The sequence below is a fragment of the Parasteatoda tepidariorum genome, chromosome X2 (genome assembly GCF_043381705.1).
Source record: "Parasteatoda tepidariorum isolate YZ-2023 chromosome X2, CAS_Ptep_4.0, whole genome shotgun sequence".
NCBI classification, from domain to species: Eukaryota; Metazoa; Arthropoda; class Arachnida; order Araneae; family Theridiidae; genus Parasteatoda; species Parasteatoda tepidariorum.
Genome location: NC_092215.1, coordinates 48692624 through 48698249, shown reverse-complemented (window position 1 = coordinate 48698249; position 5626 = coordinate 48692624). Strand labels below are relative to the sequence as shown.

The 5626-nt window shown below is 32.2% G+C and overlaps 1 protein-coding gene and 2 long non-coding RNA genes across 3 annotated transcripts in view; 1 reads left to right on the top strand and 2 right to left on the bottom strand.

Annotated features, from left to right (window-relative positions):
* The window catches only part of LOC139427221 (uncharacterized), a 423254-nt gene that overhangs the window by 8503 nt on the left and 409125 nt on the right, over positions 1-5626 (bottom strand). The gene's annotated exons all lie outside the window — the stretch shown is intronic.
* Positions 2351-5626, bottom strand: part of LOC139427220 (uncharacterized) — a 66250-nt gene continuing 62974 nt past the window's right edge. The window contains exon 4 of the long non-coding RNA XR_011638355.1: positions 2351-2572. This is a non-coding gene — a long non-coding RNA (uncharacterized lncRNA). The remainder of the gene's footprint in view (positions 2573-5626) is intronic.
* Positions 3517-5626, top strand: part of LOC107449512 (esterase OVCA2) — a gene marked incomplete at its 5' end in the record, with an annotated part of 25582 nt that continues 23472 nt past the window's right edge. Inside the window, 1 exon segment of the mRNA XM_043049318.2 lies at positions 3517-3601.

Here is a 5626-nt window from a genome sequence, read left to right as displayed (position 1 = left end):
CCGGGTGGGGGGGGGGGTGATGGCTATGAGTTGTACCCTTCAAGTTGGTTCCTTTCTGTGATGTTTCCCCCCCCCCCGCTGGCCACTGTCGGGAAGTTACCAAGACTTGGCGATTATTCTGTCGCAGACGATGATACAGAAATCCTCCTGAAAAGGGGGGGATTATCAGGCTATGTCTGTTGGACTCTTCAAATTGTAATGAGAACCACTCGCATATTTCCAAATCACTCTTCAACTGCATATCTTTTGAAACTGTTCCTATTCTCCATTAAACAGTATTAATTGAGAACTATCAGTTTTGTATAGCTGACATGATCTCATGTTTGTTGGAAAATTTCTTAAATAAGCAATCAGCACCAGTAGGAAATGCTTCATAACAACTCACCATCCTGGAAGGGCTTTTTCTTCTTTACGAGTATATGAGAAATTTTTAAAGAAGCAATAGTAGAATTTATCTTAGTACTTTTTAGTTTATATCCGTCATTGAACAGCCGACCCAATTTTGGGTTTACGACTACTTATGTTCAACTCCATAGCCTTGTAATTTTGGACCAATCCAGAAGATGAGGACACTCCTGGATCAGTACCTCCAGAATTATGATTTGAGTACTTTGAACATGGAACATGGAGTATATGAACATGGAGTACTTTGACTCGACAGATTTAACGTGCATAACTGCACGGAGAGTCTTCAGCCGGATCGAACTCTTGGACGTGGGCCCAGTGCCCTACCAACCAGGCTATCCCAGCCTTTATCTTAGTACTTGTGAAAAGTGACTGTTGAACCGAAAGATTTGATTTTAACTGCTCTTTTTTCGAATTGCAGATTTAAGTAGATAGCTCGCATTAAAAATAGAATGAACTGTTTGGAAATTACGTTCAACATTGTTTTTTCGGCATGGCAATACTATTTACACATAACAAGCAAACACATTTATCTTTCTAATTGATGAGTTTCGGAAAGACGCTTTCTTGGTACGGCAACCATAAAAATGGACTGATTGATTTTATTTCAGGTGTGGGATTGTTGTTGTTGTAGCTCATGGGCTATTGACGCACAATGGACTATTGACGATGGTCTGGGAAACATCCCTGAGGATTCGGTAGCCCGACGACTAGCATGCAAAGTCGAGCACTTTACGGTAGAACAGTTTAACGAGGACTCTAAGCAGACTGATCCAAGTGGTCACCCATCGGCACATTGACCGCAGCCAGTGATGCTTGACTTCGGTGATCTGCTGAGAACCGTGTCTAAACGATCAGTCCACTGCGGGACTTCAGCTGGGAGGAATTAGTGTGACAGAGACTTGGCGCTAGTGGAAAATAACTCAGCTATATTTTGTTTTGCGCTTATATGTGTGGGGATGGAGGTCATTTTCCTGGCGACTTCTGTTTTGGTTGTGTTTATCATCAATAGTGAAAAAGCAAAAAAAAATTTGCACAGCATTTTATGGGAAAATGGAAAACTGAAATATTTTATCTTTGGGCACAAGCAGCGGGCGCACCTAGACCGATCGACGGACGCCATGGTGCCCGCTGGCATAGGGTTGGGGACCTCTGACAAAGAGTTGGGGACCTCTGACAAAGAGTTTCTATTGCCTCTGAAGGGGCTGTGTGTGTTGGGGGAACTTTTGCGATATCTTATTGTTATTGATTATTGTTATCCATTTCTTCATATTTTTCACCACCGTTTATTTCAGCAACTGAGCTGTATTTAAATTTTATATACATCAATGAATTAGTTAGAAATAACAGTTATTCAGTCCACATACAGCGTTTCAGTCTTTGCTTATGTAGTTATCAATTTTAATTTTTGGCTTCAGTTTTTTACATTCAGATTCTTTTGGAAGCAGAAATCTTGCTTTTTTATAATAGTTTTGAATACACATTTTGCTAAATCTCGAGAAATTTTTAAACAAATCAAAATATTTTTGTACACAATTATAAAATTTGTTAATCCAACGATAATTCCATTTACAAATAATTTTTATTTTATCTAATAGTTGTCAAAAAATTTCTGTTTTGTAATGTGTACAAATGTTAATGCAATTTTAAAGTATGTTATTTTAAATATCAAAAGCATGAAATTTGAACGGAATAGATCAACTAGTTTCGAAGTTAACACATTTTAAAAACATCAATATTTAAAACTTGATTTCTCGAGAACTATTTCACCAATTTTATTTAAATTTTGTATTTAGTCTTTTAATATTTCATACTTAAATATAATATTTTACAATATGCGCACAGTATGCCAAATTTGGCCATTTTAACATGAGCTGGAATAGAAGTTATTATTGAATGGTTTATGAGCTGGAATAGAAGTTATTGGAATTAGTGGTCCCCAAGATGTTTCAGCGATGAAAAGGCTGCTTTGACATGTCAGTGTAAATCAATTTGTTACACTTGTTTACACAGAGCTTCTTTGCTCTAATTTTGTATTTCAGGCCTAGGCTATCCACAGCTTTTCATATATGTTCTGAACAATGTAGGTGCTCCTTTATGTCCTTAGCATTGGTCATTTTGTGATAGAATATTGGCAGTACACAACTTTCTTTTTTTTTCCATGGAACTGAAATAAATATAATACAATAGCAATTTAGTTTAACCTATGATTTTGAATAAAAGCTTAGAATTAAATTGAAATGTGTAAAAAAAATTATTGGTGCTTTGTGGTGACCCCCTAATCTCTGATGCCCTACACACGTGCTTAGTATGCTTAATTGTTAATCCTGCCCTGAACTTTGATATAATAAATTTCACTGGAAAAAATATTCCCTGCTAAAAAGATTTTAAAAATTATCTCCCAAATATTAAAAAAAGGATTGCCTAAATAATCAAAATATTCCTTAAATATCTAATTGAAAGTTCTATAAACTTGTATAAAATATTATTTTAAAAAATGTCCCCTCCCTAAAAATAGCTGTGGAGAATTTCTCCCCTTGTTCAGCATACAATTTAATCTTCTTATATTTAACAAAATTTTTTCTTAATAAAATATAAACACATATTAAATAAAACTCATATTTGGTTCTCGTTAAAATATAAATTTAATCTCAAGTGTTATGAGAATTTCATTAAGCTAAATATTTTAAATAAGAATCTAGTTTATTAAAATTTTCTCTTTAATTAAGAAAATATCTATTTGATTTTGAAAAAAATCTTGAATAAATAAGCCCCTGTTTTAAAATAATAGAAATCAAAGTATATTAAAATTATAATATTTTAATTAGTAAAATGACACACACACACACATCTTTTTTTTTTCAGTTAAAAATTTTGTAGCAATGCTTTTCTTTAATTAGACTAGAAATTTTCTTCAAGCTGCCTAAATTTCTCCCAAACTTTGTTCATACGTTCAAACATTCTCAGCACCTCTGGAGTTTACAATCGAAATAAATTATATGCTGTAAGGGATATTCATATTACATATAATTTGTTTTATTGATATATTATTATTATACAGTAATATATTAAAATTTAGTCAAATTTTTAATCATGTATTTTTTTTTCCAGGTGTTTGGTTCATTTATATTAAATTTTGTTTGCAAAAATTCAGATTACTGAAGTATGTTTAACTTCATATAATCTTATATAAAAAGTAAGTTAAATTTATAAAACATTAAGTTGCTAATTTCAAAGTTTAATTTGGTTTCATTATTGCAAAAAAAAATAATAATAATATTTGGAAATGATAAAAAAAAAAAATCAGCAAATTTCTTCTTTTAGCTATATGTGTGTTGGACCTGACAGGATTCCCACGGTCCTTGAAAGTCCTTGAATTTTTTCCCGCTAAATTTAGGTCCTTGAAAAACTTGATAGGTCTTTGAATTTATCCAATACTGCCAGCGGCCCTTTTTATAAAACACCCGCGGATCTTTCTGTTTTGTTCCTGAGCTTTCTCACGTGGTTTTTGGCGCCACCGTTTCTAGCCGGGCCTAGTGTCTTGGTATCTGGCCAAGCGCAATAAGCCTTCTTTTCAAATTTTTTCTAGAGAGAATTATAGGGTAGACTCCTTTTTCCATAGTTTTATCAGTCAGAACAAGAAGGCTTATGATAAATTATGGAATACTATGAAAGTGGTTTTTACTCTTTCACATGGACAAGCATTCATTGAAAGAGGTTTCTTCTTCAATAAAAAAAATTGAAGTTGAGAATATGATACAAGAATCATATGTTTCTCAAAGAATCATTAAAGATGCTATAAGATGTTACGGAAACATTCACAATGTACCCATTACTGATGATATGAGAAGATCAGTGTCTATGGCTCGTCAAAGGTATTTAAGTAGTCTAGAGGGAAAATGCAACAATGAGAAAAATGAAGAAAAGAAAGGCTATTGTAGAAGAGGTGGATTTTTTGCAATCTAAGAGGGCTTACTTAGAAACTGATGTTACCCAAATGGAGAAGACATATGAAAACCTAACTGAAGAAGCTGAGAGAAAGAAAAACATTGATTTATTCATCAGATCAAATTCCATTAAAAAAGCTATTAACAAAAAAAATCAAGAGCTAAAAGAAATTGATAGCAAACTAACTGAAGTAACAAAAGCATTAAACAAATGTGATTAATTTTTGTTTTGCATTGCAATCATGGGTCATTCAAAAAGGTTGGACACTTTAAGTTTCAATTTAATTTCTCTATTTTTTATGGAGTAATTATGTAAGATTTTATGACTAAAAAAATGTTTCATAGCTAAATACTTTTTTTTTGTGTGAGAATCAGAATATTATTAAGTAAAGTTAGTTTCACGACCAACTATTTTAGATGACTGTTGGACTTGGGTGACATTTCGTTTTGTAAACATTTTTGTTAAAGTGCAATGTTTTATTATATCATTAAAGTGCAATATTTTTATTATATCATTAGAGTGCAATGCATATTATGTCAAATTCAAGTGCAATGTTTATTACTTTATCTCAGATTGAAGTGAAATATTTTCATTAATTAAGAATTTTTGTTAATAAAGTCATATTGTATTATTTTGTTTGCTTCTTATCTTTTAAGAGACATCACCAAATATTTCCATTGTATTGCTTCCTTTCATTATTTTATAAAATAAGTAAGCTTTATATGGTTCATGAATATGTTCCTTCTAATTTTTATTTTCAGAAAGAATTGTTGCTGCATAACATTTAGAGAAGGTTGTGTAAATTATGGATAAATTAATTTTATAATTTCAGAAATGATGTTTGATGGAGGAGAGGAGGGGGTTATGGAATACCTAAGATTTAGTTCTGTCTCTCTCGTGCAGCCATCACGTGGAAATACCCAGGATTAAAGAAATCTCCTCTTCACCATTAACACCTCATTACCATTAGTTATAGATTGTGCTGAAAATGATTTTGTGAATTAATATTTAAAACCAGTAGGGTTGTTTCTAAAAAAATATAAATGGTTGTCCATAATACATATACTCTCTTCTCTCTATATAGGCAAAGCATTTAGGTATTATATTTGAAATTAATTATTGCCACAACAAGCATTGTTGCTTCTAGTAAAATAGAAGAGAATAATTTTTAAAATTGGTCTTAGATTAAGGTCCTTGAAAATTTTGTTGAGGTCCTTGAAAAGTCCTGGAAAGTCCTTGAATTTCAATCTCATCATAGAGTGGGAACCCTGTA